Raw genomic sequence first — 21,072 nt, 5'->3', positions numbered from 1 at the left:
ACTGAAAAAGGAAGTTATATCGTAAGATCATAACACCATGCACTCTTATGGATTAACTTTTAAAGTGGCACCTTTTCAAATGCCTTTAGGAAATCCTCAGATAGATGACATATTTTAGTTGCCCTGCTCATTACGTCTTCAAAGAACTGTAATACATTTGTTGAAAACTATGTCCCTTTACTAAAACGATGTTGATTATATCTGATTGTATTATGAGCTTCCACATGTCCTGCTCCTGGCCTCCTCAGTAATGGATTCCAGCAAATTCCCTTTGACAGATAATAGACCAAATACCCTATACTTTCCTGCTTTCTGTCTTCCTTCTTCTGTGAATAGAGGTGCCACATTTGTAGTTTTCCAATCTACTGGAACCTTTCCAAAATCCAAGGAATTTTGGAGGTTTACAGCCCAGAGTGCCTGCGCTGTCTCCAGTCACTTTCATAATAACCCTAAGATGTAGCCCATCAGGTTAAGAGTACTTTCTTTAAATTCATTGGTGGGATGTGAATATTGTTGGCTGGCCATCAGGAATTGCCTGTCCCTAGCTGCCCTTGAGAAGATTAGATTAGATTCCCTACAGTGTGGAAACAGGCCCTGCGGCCCAACAAGTCCACACTGCCTCTTGAAGCATCCCACCCAGACCCATCCCACTGTGACCCACCCACCCCTGAACACTACGGGCAATTTAGCATGGCCAATCCACCTAACCTGCACATCTTTGGACTGTGAGAGGAAACTGGAGCACCCGGAGGAAACCCACGCAGACACAGGGAGAATGTGCAAACTCCTACGGGCAATTTAGCATGGCCAATCCACCTAACCTGCACATCTTTGGACTGTGAGAGGAAACTGGAGCACCCGGAGGAAACCCACGCAGACACAGGGAGAATGTGTAAACTCCACACAGACAGTCGCCCGAGGTGGGAATCGAACCCGGGTCCCCGGCGCTGTGAGGCTGCAGTGCTAACCACTGGTGGTGGTGGTGAGCTGCTTTTTTGAATTGCTGCAGTCCACTTGCTGTGGGTTGACTGACAAACAGTGCCTTTAGTCCCATGAGTTTTACTTGAGCTTTTTTTTTCTCATGATCCTGCTTGGTTTAAGTTGCTCCATTTTGCTTTTTGATCTCTTGTTATTCTTGGGATGCATTTTTTTTTGTCTTTTACTGTGAAGACAGATACAAAACACTTGTTCAAATTCTCTGACAGTTTCTTGTTTCCCACCATTAATTGCCAAGTCTCATCCTCTAAGGGACCAACTCCAACATCTACTCCCCATGTAATTATACACATTTAGAAGCTTTCACTGCCCATTTTTATATTTCTTGCTAGCTTTCTGAAGGAGTTGTATCAGTTTCAGTTAGTGAAGAGTTAATGTATAAAATAGGAATCACAGATGAAGGAAGGTATGGTAGAGGTCCAAGAGATGCATTATCAGCAAAATACAGACAGCCTTAGGTGAAATGTAGATTTAAATTCAAATGTCTTTAAAACTGTGGTGACACAACAGATGTGAGACATTGAAGTGTTTTAAAATAAAGATTGAAGGTTTTAGTAATCTAAAAAGTGAGTTTTACACTTCATGGTGATAAGGTTGGTTCTCCATAAGTACATATGAAATAAACCATTGTTATACTGCTTTCCTAAAATCCTCTATCAATTTGAAAATTGACTCATTATATTTTCTCTCAGTTCATAATTTCTCCCTTTTTAAAAATCACCATTTTTCTAGTTTGTAAAATACTCCCAATACTTATGAGTTACCACTAATCTTTGCACACTATGAATCTTTCGTTTCAATTTGATACAATCTTTAACTTATTTAATTAGCCACTGATACTTCATTCTCAGCATCTTTGTCACTGAAATATATTTTGTTGAGTTATTCTTCATTTTCTTCAAGACTGCCACTGTTTCTCTACCATTTTACCTTTTCACCAGTTTTTCTATTCCAATTTAATCAATTTTGTCTTCATACCATTGCAATTACCTTTACTTAAGTTCACAAGTTTCAGACCCAAATTCTGAACATCAGAGTGAATGTTAAATTCTGTCACATTATGAACGCTGTTCCCACATGGATTCTTTATTACGGAGGATTCTTTATTATGATGTCATTAATTTTACCTCATTCCATATAACCAGATTTAAAATAGCCTGTTCATTAGTTGTTTCCAGAACATATTGTGATAAGAAACTGTACTGAATATGTTCTATGAACTCATCCTGTAGGGAATCTGTCCAATTGATATGAAGTTAAACTTGCCCACGATTACTCAAGCATCTTTACCCTGAGCCATTATTTCTTAATGAATAGAGTTCTTCAGTATAGCTACTATAAGGGGGCTATAAATGACTCTGATCAGTGAATAAAGAACAATACATTACAGGAACAGGCCCCTCAGCCCACCAAGCCTGCGCCGATACATGATGCATTTATGAACTAAACTTTGATATTTCTTGTTTCCATCCAAACTGCTTCAATCTTTTGGTCTTTCAAACTAAGATCATTTTCATTTCTGTACTGATCCTTTTATTAAAATAGCCATTTCATATCCTTTTCTTCTTGTCTTCCCAAATGACAAATACTCTTAAATATTCAGGTTTATAGTTCTTTAGCAAGCATGATTCTGTAATGGCTATCACATTATTCTCATTTATTTTTATTTGTGCTATCAATTTATTTACCTTCTTAGAAAAGCTGTATAGGTTCAAATAAAGAGTCTTCCTTCTTTCATTTTTAACTTCTTACCCTCTCTGAACTCATTTTCTGGCCCACTCCTGTGTCTGCATAGAGTCATAGAGTGACAGAAATCTATACCACAGAAAAAAAGCCCTTTGGCCCATCTTATCTGTGTCAGTCAAAATAACCACTGAATTATTCAAATCCCAATTTCCAGCACTTGGTGTAAAGCCTCATATGCTTTGGCATTGCAAGTGCAAATCTAATTCCCTAACTGATATGAGGGTTTATAGCTCGACCACCCGTACAGGCAATAAGTTCCTGATTCCCACCACACTCTGGCTGAAAACATATTTCGTCACAACACCTTAGGAGGTGATGGCCCAGTGGTATTATAATTGGACTGTTGATCCAGAGACCCAGGTAATGCTCTGGGGACCCAGGGTTCGAATCCTGTCAAGGCAGATGGTAGAATTTGTGTTCAATAAAAATCTGGAATTAAGAGTCTAACGATTACCATTATTGATTGTCGGAAAATTCCATCTGGTTCACTAATGTCCTTCAGGGATGAAACTACCATTCTTTCCTGGTCTGGCCTACATATGACTCCAGACCCACAGCAATGTGGTTGACTCTTAACTGCCCTCTGGGCAAAAAAATGCTAGCCTAGCCAGCGGTGCCCTCATCCCATGAATGAATAATAAAACAGATTTTTTCCAAACCTCCAACTCCTCACCTTAAATCTATGCGCCTGATAATTATTCTCTCCATCAAGGTGAATGTTTCTTCAAATATAATCATACCATGCCCTTAGGTCCATTGAGTCTCCACTGACATGTGAGAAATACCTGATCTTCTACCTAATCCCATTTACCAATACTTGGTCCATAGTCTGGAATATTATGATATGCCAAGTGCTCAATCAGGTACAGTTTAAAAGGATGTGAGGCAACTTACTTCTACCACCCTCCCATTCCATTTTATCACTGCCCTCTGGGTCAAAAGGTTTTTCTTCACATCCTCCTAAACCTCCAGCCTCTTAGCTTGTACACCTCAATCAGACCCCACAGTCTTCTCTGACCAAATAAAAATAAGCCAAGCCTATACAACCTTCCCCATAACAAATGCTCTATCCCAGGCAGCATTCTGGCAAACAAAAACAAAGTTCGTGAAGAAGGTCCTGTTGGACTGTTGTGGGTTCGCTGCTGCGGACATTTACTGCCTGCAGGATTTCCCTGGAGGTGGTTTTTACGATGTAACCTTCAGGAGTGCCAAAGTGGAAAAGCTCAGCAGGTCTGGCAGCATCTGTGGAGGAGAAAAAAGAGTTAACGTTTTGGTTCCGGTGACCCTTACTCAGAACATTCTGGTGAATCTCCTCTGTACCCCCTCCAGTACAGTCCCATCCTTCCTGTAATGTGGCAACCAGAACTGCATATAGTACTCTAGTTGTGGCCTCACCAATGTTCTACACAACTCCAACATGACTTCCCTGCTTTTGTAATCTGTCCCTTGATTGGTAAAGGCAAGTTTCCCATATGCCTTTATCACCACCCGACTAACATGCCCTTTTGCCTTCAGAGATGAGAGGGAACATATCAAGATCCCTTTGTTCCACAGAACGTCCTAGCGAACTTCTTCCTGCCTATCCTTTCCATACATTATTTTATACATCTCAACCATGTCCTCTATCAGTCTACTCTGCTCTAAGAAAAACAGCCCCAGTCTGTCTAATCTCTCTCCATCACTGAAACTCTCCATCCAAGGCAACATCCTGGTAAATTCCCTCTGCACCTTCTCCAGTGCTATCACATCCCTTCTATAATTTCACACTGCATATGATAGTCTAGTGTTAGCCTAACTAATATTTTATGCAATTCCAGCATCACCTCCCTCGTCTTAAACTTTATGCCTCAACTAATAAAGGCAAATATCCCAAATGTCTTTTTAAATGCTTTACTTTCCACTGCACATTGAGGTCCCTCTGATCCTCAGTGCTTCCCAGGGTCCTACCACTCATTGTGTATTCCCTTGCATGCTTGTCCGTGTATGTTCTGGTCCCTTCCTGTTAACAGCTCTGGTCACGTCTGTGTCACTACTCTGCACTATCTACAATCCTATCCTCTTTAACTTTCTAAACTTGCCCTCATGCAGATCCTTCTCCCTACTATGTAGAGTCCTCTCTCAAGCAACCCTATTATTTTGGAATGGATAGGATTTGAACTCGGATCTTCTAGCCCAAAGGCAGGGTCACTACCGCTGCACCACAAGAGCTCATGAAGGTCCTATTAGATATTGTCTGAATAATGTTGTCAGAGGTGTTATTACGTACATCTGGAGTAGGTGGGACTTGAACCTGAACTTCCTAGTTCAAGAGGTAGGGACACTACTGCCGTACCACAAGAGCATGAAAGTTCTCTCTTGTTTTTTTTTCCTCCCCAAAAAGTCACAGCAGGCTTTGAACTCAACCTCTGGCCTGTCCAAACAGGTTTTGTCAACTGTCTTACACAGCCTGCCACAAGTACCCTGTTGAAGGCTTATCTCACTGCAGTCCTAGTACGATTTACCTGGACACTGGTCCCAGTGTGAATCAAAAGAAAGCTGTCCTAATGGTTCAGCACCCTCTTTTCCCCTTTGTGCCAATGCCCCTAAATAAAAACCCAGTTCTCCTACACTGATCTTTTAGCCAGAATTTAATTCTAATCATATTTACCCTATTCTAATTTGCTTGTGGAAATAAATAAATCCAGAGATTATTAGTCTTATGCTTCTGCTTTTTTTGTCCCTTGTTACTCATGCTCCTCCAGGAAAGAAAAGAATTTCTTTCCTTGTCCTATTTGGGCCATTACCATGGGACCTTCCCCCTCCAGCTTCTTCTCCAGCACTGAGCAGATAGCCTTAATCATTTGCACCATATTCTGCAGAATTCCTGCTCTCAACTGCAGAGAACAGTATCTGTATATCTAACCATAATCTCCTGCCACAACCATCATTCCGTCTAAGCATAGATGCTTTGAAGGTTCACATGTACCTATTGGTGAGCCAACACATTCACTTCCAGTTTCTCCTGCTGCTGCTGAGCACTGATCTTGGAGGCCTATGCAATGGCAGGAGGAATTACAGGAAAGAGACAACAACTCTATTCTTTTGTACTCCTCCCTATCTCTGGACATGAATAGTTCCCTGCAGCACAGCGTAGTGGTAGGTTTGTTCATCATTCCTCCAATTTTTATTCTCTTTCCTTAAGAATCTTGATCCTGGTCAATAGTTGCAAGGCTGAGCCATCTCTGTTGCTACTTCCTGCAGCCCCACACTTGTGTTGCTCATAGTCAAACTTCCAGTTGCTGACATGAACTAAATCTGAAGCACGTAGACTAAGGGATGTGAATGCCTTCTGGAACAAAGTGCCCTCCCTAATACATCACAATATGTAAAGCTCAGATTACATTTTGTAAACTCGGAGTTGAAATTCCTTGATCTCTAGAAGCTTGCTGATGATGTTGTGGGTCACACTGGTGTCCATCAGCTCCGACATGTTACAGCTACACTTTATTCATGCTGACACCTTTAATTTGCTTAATTAATACATTTTCAAACTTAGAACTCAATTGCATTGTGATACAAGGATGTTTAACTAGTTAACAGATACTTCTGTTCAGAGATGTGACACACATTAATGCAATACTTAGATCTCCTCACTCCCTGTTTTAAAGTAATGCCCACACTTACAGGTATAAAATCTTTTAAAAAACCAACCACCCAAGTAAAGGTCATGGGATGTCAGTGTTGCTGGCTGGGCCAGCATTTATTGTCCATCCCTCGTTGTCCTTGAAAACGTGGTGTTGAGCTGTCTTCTTGAATCACTGCAGTCCATGACTCACAATTTCCCTACGGAGGGAACTCCAGGATTTTATTTTTCCAAGTCAGGATGGTGAGTGAGTTGTGGGGAACTTGAAGGTGGTGCTGTTCCCAAGTATCTGCTGCCCTTGTGATGCAGCAGGGGAAGGGGACGAACTGGGCTGGTTTTGGGATGCAGTGGGAGAACGGGAGATTTTGAAGCTGGTGAAGTCCACATTGATACCATTGGGCTGCAGGGTTCCCAAGCTGTTCCTGCAACCTTTGGGTGGCATCATTGTGGCACTGCATTGGGGAACCCTGCAGCCTAATGGTATCAATGTGGACTTCACAAGCTTCAAAATCTCCCCCTCCCCCACTGCATCCCAGAACCAGCCCAGCTCGCCACCTCCCCCCACTGCATCGCAAAAACAGCCCAGCTCATCCTCACCTCCCTAACCTGTTCTTCCTCTCACCTATCCCCTCCTCCCACCTCAAGTCGCACCTACCAACCTCATCCTGCCTCCTTGACTTGTCCGTCCTCCCCGGACTGACCTATCCCCTCCCCAGCTCCCCACCGATACTCTCCTCTCCACCTATCTTCTCCTCTATCCATCTTCGGTCTGCCTCCCCCTCTCTCCCTATTTATTTCAGAACCCTCTCCCCGTCCTCCTTTTCTGATGAAGGGTCTAGGCCCGAAACGTCAGCTTTTGTGCTCCTGAGATGCTGCTTGGCCTGCTGTGTTCATCCAACTCCACACTTTGTTATCTTGGATTCTCCAGCATCTGTAGTTCCCATTATATCTGCTGCCCTTGTCTCCTCCTAGATGGAATGGGTTGTGGGTTTGGAAGTTGCTGTCTGAAGCTCTTTGCTGAGTTCCTGCAGTGCATCATGTAGACAGTAGGTACTGGAGGGAGTGTGTGTTTGTGTGAAGCAGCTGCTTTGCTCTGGATGCTGTCAAGTTTCTTGAATGTTGTTGGGACTGCGCTCATGGAGACAAGTTTCTGTGAACTAGGTTCCTTAGGTATAATATTAAACTATAAGCCAGAATCCGAACTTGGTGATGTAAATAAGAATTTGCAAACCCTTTTACAGAAAAGTTCCAGTGGGCTTCCCGCCTTTAGCCAACAGTGACCTCAACATGGCCGACATCAGAGGCGTCATGCTTTGGCAGCCATCTTGTCGGTACTCGCAAATAACCGCGCCGCCTGCGCTGTCTACGTTTCTGTATGTCCCAGGATGCAGCACGGCCCGAACTGTTGACGATATAGCGCAGATTCCAGGCCGCGCTGCATTCTGGGCAGGCAGGCCTGCCATTGCTGGCTTCACTTTATCAGTTCCTGCAGCCTGCAGACCTTCCCTGGGGCACTTCAGCCGTTAGACCCGACCCCTTGTTCCCGGTCTATCCTGTCCCGTGCTATCCAGTCCGTGGATGAGGCTGCAGATGTCCGTTCCCGAGCTGGGATTATACTGTTGCCCCAGAGCGGTTATGAAAGCGTCGATCTGGAGCTAGAGCCCGTTCTGGGTGTCCCTCCAGCGCTGCCTGAGGTCGTCCGACCGGTTGTAGCTCAGGACCATCTGGTGGAGGAGGCGAACTTTTTCTCGCTTGGACATCACGACCCGCACTCGGCCGTTCTCCTTGGGCCGGGTATGCCGCCGGGGGCACCTGGGAAGCGAGCTGGCGCCGCCACTGTGAGCTCGTCCTCCGGTCACCAGATCCTGTCCACCTCCCCAGAACACCCGTTCTGATCCTCCGGCCCCGGGTCTCGAGCAGAGCAAAACCGAGCAAGTGGGAAAGACATAGCCTGCGTGGGAATCGGCTCAGTGGGGAGCTTAGTTGCGGTTGCCCTGCTAAATGCAGGAGATATCCGATCGCCATAGGTTGATGACCCGAGTCCTTCCCCTTTGACTGACTGGAACTGATATCACTCCAAGGATCCAACAGTGAAAAACAAAGCCCGCTCGATTGGGATTTAATGCCCAGTCCTGCCTCTCTAACTTCAGGACAAGCTCTCACGGTTCCACCACTAACTTATTTACAACAGCGATCAGTACTGTTGATCAGGAATGTTCGAATCTCAGAGTTCCTCTTGTATTTCCCCCCTTTGCAACAGCCACGGCTCGTTTTCCGAAGTCTTCTGGAGTCAAGGATGAGAGCTCTCTCATGATCAGACAGAGAAGCTGCTAAATCTCTGCTGCCGAATCCTGACCTCTTAGCTTCTCCTCTAGTTTTCCACCCCCAAAGGCGTGACCACTCAGTCTGGGCGACCTCTGTTTGTGTTGCTCAGCGATCAATCTCTCGTCTTCTACAACGTCCTGTTCTCTTCCCATTCCTTGACCCCGGGATAACTCCCTAATACACTCCTCGCGTCTAAACCATGGAGTAGGGTCTCACTCACGCTGTGTAGGAGGGTACAGTTTACTTCCAGCTCCCACTCTGCCCCTCCTTTCATATTAGACCGCCACCTGAGTGTATCCCCCGACGTTTTTGAGAGCCGGGTCCCTCTAAATCTCCTCAGTTTTTGAAGATTTGAGAAGCTGTTTGTGCAATCCTCGCGGGCACTGTCTCCTTGTAGGTTCCATTCACTTGGCTCTAAGCCCCACTCTGGTTCTGTCGAATGGTGCTGCCTGCTGTTTTGCGACTGGTAAGAGGCCCATTGTAGCCAGCACTAACCTCGATGAGCCGGAGCGACCTCCTCAGCAAAGCCATCTCCTTCTGAAGAAGCCTGAAAGACTGGATGCGCTCACATTCAAGCTTCTCCAGCAGCAGATGGCAGGTTTCCCTCTCTCTGCTGTTCCTCTGCTGTGCCTGCAGGAGCCTTTCCCCCGACCCCTCTCTCCTCCGCATTGCACATGTAACCGTAGATTGCTTGGATCCGCTCGCTGCAGTTTTGCATCAGTTACGCACTCAGACTCTCCAACGCTTTTCTCTTTGATGCGGAAATACCGGAGCTCCCAGGGCCGTCCCACATTGTACTCTCCACTCTGACTTGGAACATGCGCACAGCACTGCTAGAGGATGATTTCAGGTTGTTCGGTGCCCAAGTGTTTAACCCTTTCAAAACTACTTGTTCGGAAAGTAGGAAAGAGATTCAATAAAAAGGGAAAGTTATTAATAGCGATCGTAATTATTTGTTAGATTTGTATTTTGATATTAGTTTGTAAAAATTCGATTGGATTCCCTTTTTTTTGTTTTGCTCCTTTCATGGGTTGTGAGTGTCAGTGGGAAGACCAGCATTTGTTGCCTATCCTTAATTGCCCAATGAATTGAGGGACATTGCTGGGGCATTGCAGATGGTCTGAGTCCAGCATCACAAACAGTCCAGACCGAGTAAGGACAGCATTTCCCTCGGAACATAGGAACAGGAGTAGGCCATTCAGCCCCTCAAGCCTGTTCCACCATTCAGTGAGATCATGGCTCATCTGTGGTCTATTTCTGTATATCTGCCTTTGGCCCATCTCTCTTAATACCTTAATTTAACAAAAAAAATCTCAGATTCAAAAGCATTTGTGAACCAGATGAGTTTTCGCAGTAAGCGTCATGATCACAGACAATAGGTGCAGGAGTAGGCCATTCGGCCCTTCGAGCCAGAACCACCATTCATTATGATCAGGGCTGATCATCCACAATCAGTATCCTGTTCCTGCCTTATCCCCATAACCCTTGATTCCTCTATCTTTAAGAGCTCTATCTATCTCTTTCTTGAAACTATCCAGAGACTTGGCCTCCACTGCCTTCTGGGGCAGAGCATTCCATATATCCACCACTCTCTGGGTGAAGAAGTTTCTCCTCAACTCTGTTCTAAATGGCCAACCCCTTATTTTTAAACTGTGTCCTCTGGTTCTGGACTCCCCCATCAGCGGAAACATGCTTCCTGCCTCCAGAGTGTCCAATCCCTTAATAATCTTATACGTCTCAATCAGATCCCCTCTCAATCTCCTAAACTCAGGTGTATACAAGCCCAGTCACTTCAATCTTTCAACATATGATAGTCCCGCCATTCTGGGAATTGACCTCGTGAACCTATGCTGCACTCCCCCAATAGCAAGAATGTCCTTCCTCAAATTTGGAGACCAAAACTGCACACAATACTCCAGATGCGGTCTCACCAGGGCCCTGTACAGCTGCAGAAGGACCTCTTTGCTCCTATACTCAATTCCTTTTGTTATGAAGACCACCATGCTATTAGCTTTCTTCACTACCTGCTGTACCTGCATGCTTGCTTTCATTGACTGATGTACAAGAACACCCAGATCTTGTTGTACTTCCCCTTTACCTAACTTGACTCCATTGAGATAGTAATCTGCCTTCCTGTTCTTGCCACCAAAGTGGATAACCACACATTTATCCACATTAAACTGCATCTGCCATGCATCCGTCCACTCACCTAGCCTGTCCAAGTTACCCTGTATTCTCATAACATCTTCCTCACATTTCACACTGCCACCCAGCTTTGTGTCATTAGCAAATTTGCTAATATTACTTTTAATGCCTTCATCTATATCATTAATGTATATTGTAAATAGCAGTGGTCCCAGCACCGAACCTTGTGGAACGCCACTGGTCACTGCCTGCCATTCCGAAAGGGACCCGTTTATCACTACTCTTTGCTCCCTGTCAGCCAGTCAATTTTCAGTCCAACTCAGTATTTTGCCCCCAATACCATGTGCCCTAATTTTGTTCACCAATCTCCTATGCGGGACTTTATCAAAGGCTTTCTGAAAGTCGAGGTACACTACATCCACTGGATCTCCCTTGTCCATCTTCATAGTTACATCCTCAAAAAATTCCAGAAGTTTAGTCAAGCATGTTTTCCCCTTCGTAAATCCATGCTGACTCTGACCTATCCTGTTACTGCTATCCAAATGATGCATAATTTCATCTTTTATAATTGACTCCAGCATCTTTCCCACCATTGAAGTCAGGCTAACCGGTCTGTAATTCCCTGCTTTCTCTCTCCCTCCTTTCTTGAAAAGTGGGACAACATTAGCCACCTTCCAATCCACAGGAACTGATCCTGAATCTATAGAACATTGGAAAATAATTACCAATGTGTCCACGATTTGTAGAGCCAACTCCTTAAGTACCCTGGGATGCAGACCATCAGGTCCCAGGGATTTATCAGCCTTCAGACCTAACAATCTATCCAACACAATTTCCTGCCTAATATAAATACCCTTCAGTTCGTCCATTACCTTCGGTCCTTCAGCCACTACTGCATCTGGGAGATTGCTTGTGTCTTCCCTAGTGAAGACAGATCCAAAGTACCTATTCAACTCATCTGCCATTTCCTTGTTCCCTATAATAAATTCACCTGTTTCTGTCTTCAAGGGCCCAATTTTAGTCTTAACCATTTTTTGTCTTTTCACATACCTAAAAAAGCTTTTACTATCCTCCTTTATATTTTTGGCCAGTGTGCCTTCGTACATCATTTTTGCTCTGTGTATTGCCTTTTTAGTTATCCTCTGTTGCTCTTTAAAACTTTCCCAGTCGTCCGGCTTCCCGCTTATCTTTGCTATGTTATACTTCTTTTTTATCTTTATTCAGTCCTTAACTTCCCTCGTCAGCCACGGCTGCCCCCGCCTCCCCTTAGGATCTTTCTTCCTCTTTGGAATGAACTGATCCTGCACCTTCTGCATCATATCCAGAAATACCTGCCATTGTTGTTCCACTGCCATCCCTGATAGGGTATTGTACCACTGAACTTTGGCCAGCTCCTCCCTCATCGCTCCATAGTTCCCTTTGTTCAACTGCAATACTGACACTTCCGATTCTCCCTTCTCCCTCTCAAATTGTAGATTAAAACTTATCATATTATGGTCACTACCTCCTAATGGCTCCTTTACTTTGAGGTCCCTGATCAAATCCGGTTCATTGCACAACACCAGATCCAGGATTGCCTCCTCCCTGGTAGGCTCCAGTACAAGCTGTTCTAAGAATCCATCTCAGAGGCACTCTACAAACTCCCTTTCTTGGAGTCCAGTACCATCCTGATTCTCCCAGTCTACCCGCATGTTGAAATCTCCCATAACAACTGTAGTGATACCTTTGTGACAGGCCAATTTCAACTCTTTATTCAACCTGCACCCTACATCCTGACTACTGTTTGGGGACCTGTAGATAACTCGCATTATGGCCTTTCTACCCTTTGAATTCTGCAGCTCCATCCATACTGACTCTACATCTCCTGATTCCATGTGCCCCCTCGCAAGGGACTGAATATCATTCCTCACCAACAGGGCCACCCCACCCCCTCTGCCTGTCAGTCTGTCCTTTAGATAGCATGTATAGCCTTGAATATTCATTTCCCAGGCCCTGTCCACATGAAGCCACGTCTGAGTTATCCCCACAACATTATACTTGCCAATTTCCAACTGAGCCTCAAGCTCATCCACCTTATTTCTTATGCTTCGTGCTTTCATATATAATATTTTTAATTTGTTACACCCCTCACCCTTCTTATCAATCCCTATTTCACCTGACCATTCTGTACGATCCCTTCTTGAGTTTTCTGCTCTGTTGATTCTGTTGTCCTTCTTAACTTCTCTTATTTTCACTTTCCCTTTAACTTCCTTCTTAAATTTCCAGTTTGGCCCCTACCCCCCATTACTTAGTTTAAACACACCTGTATTGCAGTGGCAAACCTGCCTGCCAGAATGCTGCTCCCCCACCTATTAAGGTGCAACCCGTCCCTCTTGTACAATTTATCCTTACCACAAACCATACCCCAGTGATCCAAGAATTTAAATCCTTGCCTCCAGCACCAGTACCTCAGCCACACATTCAAGTCCATTATCTCCCTGTTCCTACCCTCTCCAGCCCGAGGAACTGGAAGCAAACCAGAGATTACCACCCTGGAAGTCCTGCTTTTCAGCCTTCTTCCGAGGTCTATGAAGTGCCGCTGCAGAATGTCCCTCCTGTTCTTCCCGACATCATTAGTGCCGACATGCACCACCACCTCTGGCTCTTCACCTTCACCCTTGAGGATTCTCTGCACTCTGTCAGTGATGTCGGCTCTGCCTCCATGCCAATTTTCAATTGGCAGACCTGTCCGCCTCTTGGACTGGCAGTGTCGTCCATCTCGACAGTTTCCAAGAGAGTCAACCAGTTCACGAGAGGTACTTCCCCCGGGGTCTACTGTACTTGAATGATCTCTTCCTTCCTCATCGTCATCTCCCTTCTCTCTTCTGGTATCCTCGGTGTAAAGACCTCGCTAAAGGTCCTGTCCAGAAAACTCTCATTCTCTCGGATGAGCCTGAGGTCATCTAGCTCTTTCTTTAGTGCTGCGACATGCTCCTTCAGAAGCAGAATGTGTTCACACTTTCCACTGCTATAGGAGCCAGAAGCGTCATCAGTGTCCCTGACCTCTCACATCATGCACGAAGCACACTGAATCAGCTTGGCAGTCATATCCTTCACCCTGGCGTAATCTCCTCACTCAGCCTCTTCACCAAGACTCCAGAGCCAAAGACGCGCATTTCTCTGGATGTATGTTTGCTCGCCGAGCTGGAAGGTTAGTTTTCAGACGTTTCGTCACCATTCTAGGTAACATCATCAGTGAGCCTCCGACGAAGCGCTGGTGTTATGTCCCGCTTTCTATCTATCTGTTTAGGTTTCCTTGGGTTGGTGATGTCATTTCCTGCGTTGGTGATGTCATTTCCTGTTCTTTTTCTCAGGGGATGGTCAATTGGCTCCAAATCAATGTGTTTGTTGATGGAGTTCCGGTTGGAATGCCATGCTTCTAGGAATTCTCGTGCGTGTCTCTGTTTGGTTTGTCCTAGGATGGATGTGTTGTCCCAATCAAAGTGGTGTCCTTCCTCATCTGTATGTAAGGATACGAGTGATAGTGGGTCATGTCTTTTTGTGGCTACCGCTACCACTATCACTATCACTTGTATCCTTACATGCAGATGAGGAAGGACACCACTTTGATTGGGACAACACATCCATCCTAGGACAAGCCAAACAGAGACATGCACGAGAATTCCTAGAAGCATGGCATTCCAACCAGAACTCCATCAACAAACACATTGATTTGGAGCCAATCTACCATCCCCTGAGAAAAAGAACAGGAAATGACATCACCAATGCAGGAAATGACATCACCAACCCAGGGAAACCTAAACAGATAAATAGAAAGCGGGACATAACACCAGCGCTTCGTCGGAGGCTCACTGATGATGTTACCTAGAATGGTGATGAAACGTCTGAAAACTAACCTTCCAGCTCGGCGAGCAAACTCACATCCAGAACCTCAACCTGAGCTACAAATCTTCTCAAAACTCGCGCATTTCTCTCACCAGACACTTCCCCCAACCCCCTTTTTTCTTGCTGCGAGTCTGTGGGCTCTTAATTAGGTTAGAGAAGGAGGGTGGGAGGCAGGCCCTACCGTGCAGGACCTGGGGCCTAGAACACGCCTCCTTAAATAGCACTCACCGACCTTCCCGACTGCCTCTGTGCTGCGACCTCTTTCCGCCCAGCACCCACCGCTCTCTGCTGCAAAAGGGACCGCTGGCTTCGAGGTAAGTACTTAAATAGCACTCACCGACCTTCCCAACTGCCTCTGTGCTGCAACCTCACTTCTGCCCGGCATCTGCCGCTCTCTGCTGCAAATTTTGCGAACTAGTTCTGCATTCTAGAATTATGTGATATACATAAATGATCCGGAGGAAGGTATAGATGGTCTGATTGGTAAGTTTGCAGATGACACTAAGATTGGTGGAGTAGCAAATAGTGAAGGGGACTGTTGAAGAATGCAGCAGAATATAGATAGATGAGACAGTTGGGTGGAGAAATGGCAGATGGAATTCAATCCAGGCAAATGTGAGCTGATGCATTTTGGAAGATCCAATTTAAGAGCGAACTATATGATAAATGGAAAAGCCCTGGGGGAATTGATACACAGAGAGTTCAGGCCCATTGCACCCTGAAGGTGGCACCACAGGTGGATAGAGTGGTCAAGAAGACATATGGCTTGCTTTGATTCATCGGACGGGGTATTGAGTACAAGAGTTGGCAGGTCATGTTGCAGTTGTATAGGACTTTGGTTCAACCACATTTGGAATACTGGATACAGTTCTGATTGCCACATTACCAAAAGGATGTTGATGCTTTGGAGAGGGTGCAAAGGGTGTTCACCAGGGTGTTGCCTGATATGTAGGGTGCTATCTATGAAGAGGTTGAGTAGATTAGGTTTATTTACATTAGAAAGATGGAGGCTGAGGGGGGACCTGATTGATGTCTACAAAATGATGAGAGGTATAGACAGGGTGGATAGCAAGAAGCTTGTTCCCAGAGTGGGGGACTCAATTACTAGAGGTCACGATTCAAGGTGAGAGGGGAAAAGTTTAAGGAAGATATGCGTGGAAATTAGAGGGTGGTGAGTGCCTGGAATGCATTGCCAGCAGAGGTGGTGGAGATGGGCATGATAGCGTAATTTAAGATGTATCTAGATGGATGCATGAATGGGCAGGGAGCAGAGGGATACAAATCCTTGGAAAATAGACAACAGGTTTAGTTAGAGGAAATGGATCAGCGCAGGCTTGGAGGGCCAAAGGGCCTGTTCCTGCGCTGTAATTTTCTTTGTTCTTTGGTCTAATTACTGACTAAAATTCTACTAGCTGCTATGGCGGGAATTGAAACCATGTCCTCGAAATTTTGGCCTGTCCTTCCAGATTGATTCTTCTTACAACACTATGGTCTTATCACTATGCCATTTCAGCTCTCTAACTTGCTGCTTGAAATTTACTAAGTGTTACAATTGTACTCTGACTGACCACAGGAGTTGAAGTGCTTCTCCTTCCTGTCCTGTGAGGGCTCAGGTGACACCAACTGTCAACTGGGGCCCTTTGATACCCTACTGCAATATGGAAAAGCAAACCTCTATAACTTTATTTGTTAAACCAACTTCCTCATGCAATCACTGCCCAGGACTCAAATGGGAAATTGTAGGGACAGAGGCCACAGAGGAGGATGGGACTGGAGGAATCCTCAAAGTCAGGACTACAGCTTCAACCATGGACAGTAACAATCTCCCACCTTAGTGTCTCTATCACTTATACTTCATTCCAGGTTAATTTTTTTTGCACCTGATGAGTCTTTGTTTGTTAAAATGCCTGAAGTCTATTAGAAACTGCAAGATAAGAACAAAATTCAGAACAAAATGAAGGTATTAAGTGGGAAAAAGACATTAATAGACATAATCAGAAACAAAAAAAAGTTTAATTGGCTAAGAAGATGCCCTAGAGGAAAAAAAAACAGAGAAACATGCAACTTCTCAGCACACTGTTATCCTTTTCATAAAATGTGGCAGAAACTAAAATGCCAGAGTGGGCCTCCTGAGCAGGTGATATAAAACACACACTCGGCCTGCCATAGCACAACCCATCATCTTACATGACCGAAAGCTGCTGAAGACCAAGAAGAAAAGGAGATGTTTATCCGGAATTTAAAGAGCTACATGCACTCATTCAATACAGTGGCAAGTCATGTGCTTTAAATCCTTTCTCACAATTATAAGAATGACCACATTTACAATTATGTGTAATTTCTAACTGTCTTACAGGTTTGGCAAAAATCTTATGACTCTCAATCGGGATAGATGCATCAATTTGCATACTTTATTATAAGTATGCTCAAAAAGAAAATTGTAAAAGGTGGTGTACGGTATTAATTTAATGGAAAATAACTGGTTTCAATATTGAATAAAAAAGGTAGTAAGAATTTTCATGTAATACTGAATCATTTATCATCACAGCTGTATTGGAAACAGTAAATGTTTCAGCCATAAAAGCTATTCCTTTAACCAAAGACATTGTGTAAAGCCATAGTAGATCTCTGCCACTCAAACAGTTTTAGGAACATAAGGACAAGACTAGACCATTCAGCCCTTCAAGGCTATCCCACCATTCTATATGATCATGACTGATCTTTGGCCAAGTCTATATACCTGCCTTTGGCCTATATCCCTTAATAACTTGCCTTCACAAGAACATTATCTATCTCAGATTTAAGAGTAACAGTGATCCAGAATCCACTGCTGTTTGTGGAAGACAGTACCAAACATCTACCACCCTTTGTAGTAGAAGTGCTTCCGAACATCCCTTTTGAACAGTTTGGTCCTAAATTTCAGAATTTGCCCTCTAGTTCCAGAAACTCCATCTGGTGGATAACATTTATCTTTCCCTACCTTGTTTATCTGCCTTCCTGTTAATATCTTGAAGACTTCTATCAGATCACTCCTTCAGCTTCTAATCAAGATGGACAATTAAAAGAAAACTTATGGGTGTATGTCTTATAGATGTAATACAGAAGGAAACTTTCTCTGGTGTTTGAATACTATAAAATGATTGTGTCAGATGTCTTTATTGTAGTGTTTGAAACCTTTCAACTACATTCTATGCAAATAACTTAATAATTAGTCTATTTCAGCATTTATTTTGTGCAACAAACTTCTGTTTTATTGTTTAACCCAAACCTAACTATTTTGTGATCAGAGGTAATGTGAACGGCAGATGCTGGAGAATCCGAGATAACAAAGTGTGGGGTTGGATGAACACAGCAGGCCAAGCAGCATCTTAAGAGCACAAAAGCTGACGTTTTGGGCCTAGACCCTTAGAGAAAGACTACCTCATCAATTAAACAAAATAAAAATAAAACAAAACATAAGGACTAGGTGCTGGAATAGAGAGTTCAGCCCCACAAGCCGCCTCCACCATTTGATTGGAACATGGCTGATCTCATCTTGATCACAACTCCACTTTCCTGCCTGCGCTTCATAACCCTTCAACTAATGACTAATTAAAAATCTGTCTATTTCCTCCCTAAATTTATTCAATGGTCCAGCATCCACCTTGTTCTGGGGTAGTGAATTCCACAGATTCACAACCTCTTGAGGGCTGTAATTTTTCGCATCTCTGTTTTAAATCTGATGCTTCTAATCCTAAAACTATAACCTCTCATTTTAGATTTCCATTATATGAGGAAACACCCTTTCTATATCTGCTTTGTCAATTCTTTTTAGCACCTTATATATTTCAATTAGAACTCCACTCATTCTTCTCAACTCCAGAGAGTATAGACCTAAACTGCTCAATCTCTCTTTATAAGACAAGACCCTCATCTCTGGAATCAATATTTTGAACAAGCTCTGAACTATCTCTGAAGGAAGTACATTGCTCAAATTTGAGATTTGGGCCTTGCATCTGACTTGCCTAATGATTACATCAACTGGGATCATAACACATGGGATATGTGTACCATGTCTAGGTCAGGATTTATCATCCATTCCTATCTCCTGCTTGACAAGGTGGAGGTTGTGGTTTTCTACTTCAACAGCTGCAGTCTTTGTGACAGCCAACTGTGAGCTGGGAAGTTTAAGTATTTGGCCCAGTTACAGTGAAGGAATGGGAATTGCATCCAATCAAGCAGCCTGAGTTTTTTTAGAAAAAGAATTCCTTAAATTTTATTTATTTTCATTTACTGCTAGAGGTCAATGAAAATTTAAACATGTTGCTGTGGGTCTGGTGTCACATTTAGACCAGACCATTTAAGAATGGCAAATTTCTTTCTCTGAAGTTTATACATAATTATATTATGCTCAACATTAGGTTAGCTTTTTTAAAATTTCACAATTTAACTGAAATCAAATTTCACCTTCCATAGTAGGGTTTGAATCCATGTCCTCAGAACATTATCTTGGAGTATTGAGTTACTGGTGTTGTAAAAGGGGGATTTACAGGTGCTGATGTTTCCATGTATGTATTGTTCTCATTCATCTAGATGGTAGAAATTGTGGATTTTGAATGTGCTGTTGGTGAGTGTATGAGAGGTTGGAGTTAGTGAGAGGGGTAGAGCGATTAAGGCGATCAATGCTGCGACGGCAGTTAGAAATGAGGAGGCCCTGGAAAAGGACATGTCTCAGGCATTTTTTAATGCAAATTGTTGTTACTTCAGCTGAAAAAAAAATGAGAAGTTTTTTTTGTTAAAAAAAATTCTCACATCAATGATAGCAGGATCTGCAGATGCTGGAAAATCTGATATAACTAGGTGTAGAGCTGGATGAACAATTTCATTGAAGATGAACAATTCCTGAAGAAGGGTCTACGCCTGAAACATCAGCCTTCCCGCTCCTCTGATGCTGCTTGGCCTGCTGTGTTCATTCAGCTCTACACCTTGTTATCTCACATCAATGATACTTGTTTTGTAATTAATATGCTATATGAATATATTGAAACTGGATTCTAGGCTGCTGTAGAAGATGATGGAGGAAATTAGAGGGGCAATGAACCAAATTTTTATATCACCTCTGGCCACAAGAGAGTTGCCAGAACATTGGAGAATAGTGAATGTGGTTCTAATTCACAAGAGGGTGGCAGAGGTAGGACTACAGACCAGAGATCTCACATCAATGATAGGGTAACTATTAGAGAAAATTGCAAAGGAGAGAATTAATCTCCATTTAGAGGGACAAGACTTGAGCAGGGCTTTGTCAGAGGGATGTCATAATTAACAAATCTGTTGGAACTTTTTGTGGAGGTGACCATGTGTTTAGATGAGCGTAAGGAGTTGACTTAGTTTATGTGATTTTAGCAAAGCCTTTGACAAGGTCCCACATGGAAAACTGATAAACAAAGTAAAAGTGTATGAGGATCTCAGAAAGTTTTATCCAAAATTTACTTAGTGATAAGACACAGTGGATGCTGATAGAAGGCTGTTGTGTGAATGGAGTTCAGTGTGCAGTGCTGGACCACAGGGATCAGCACTGGGCCGTGTATAATTTGTGATGTTCATAAATGATGCACTTGAGAAATGGAGTGATGATATATAAGTTTGAGATGGTATGAAGATTGGTGGAGTTGCTGATCGTGCTAACGATTGTGCAATGTAACAGCAGGATTGGAGACTTAGGCACAGAAGTGGCAGATTGAGTTTAATCCAGACAAATGCGAGGTGGTGCATTTTGGAAGATCAAATTTAGGTGTGAATTATACTGTGAATGGAAGAACCCTCAGGAACATTAATATACAGATGGATCTGGACATGCAGTTCCACAGTTCCCTAAACGTGGCAACACAGGGGTGACACGGTGGCTCAGTAGTTAGCACTGCTGCTTCACCAGGGACCCAAGTTCAATTCCAGCCTCAGGCGACTGTTTGTCTGGAGTTTGCACATTCTCCTCATGTCCGTGTGGGTTTCCTCCCACAATCCAAAGATGTGCAGGCTAGGTGGATTGGCCATGCTAAATTGCCCATAGTGTTCAGGGATGTGTAGATTAGGTGGGTTATAGGAGGATGAGTGTGGGTGGGATGCTCTGAGGGCTAGTGTGGACTTGCTGGGCTGAGGGTCCTGTTTCCACACTGCAGGGATTCTATGCTTTATGATTTCTATGACAGGTGGCCAAAGTGATTAAGAAGGTACATGGCATGCTTGCCTTCATCAGGTGAGGCATGGAATCCAAGAGTTGGTAAAACATGTTGCAGCTATATAAAATCCTTGTACAGCAGCTTTTGGAGAATTGTGTGCAGTTTTGGTCACCACACTACTAGCAGGATGTGGAAGCT

The sequence above is a fragment of the Stegostoma tigrinum genome, chromosome 8 (genome assembly GCF_030684315.1).
Source record: "Stegostoma tigrinum isolate sSteTig4 chromosome 8, sSteTig4.hap1, whole genome shotgun sequence".
Classification (NCBI taxonomy): Eukaryota; Metazoa; Chordata; class Chondrichthyes; order Orectolobiformes; family Stegostomatidae; genus Stegostoma; species Stegostoma tigrinum.
Note: the sequence above shows the minus strand (reverse complement) of the source record.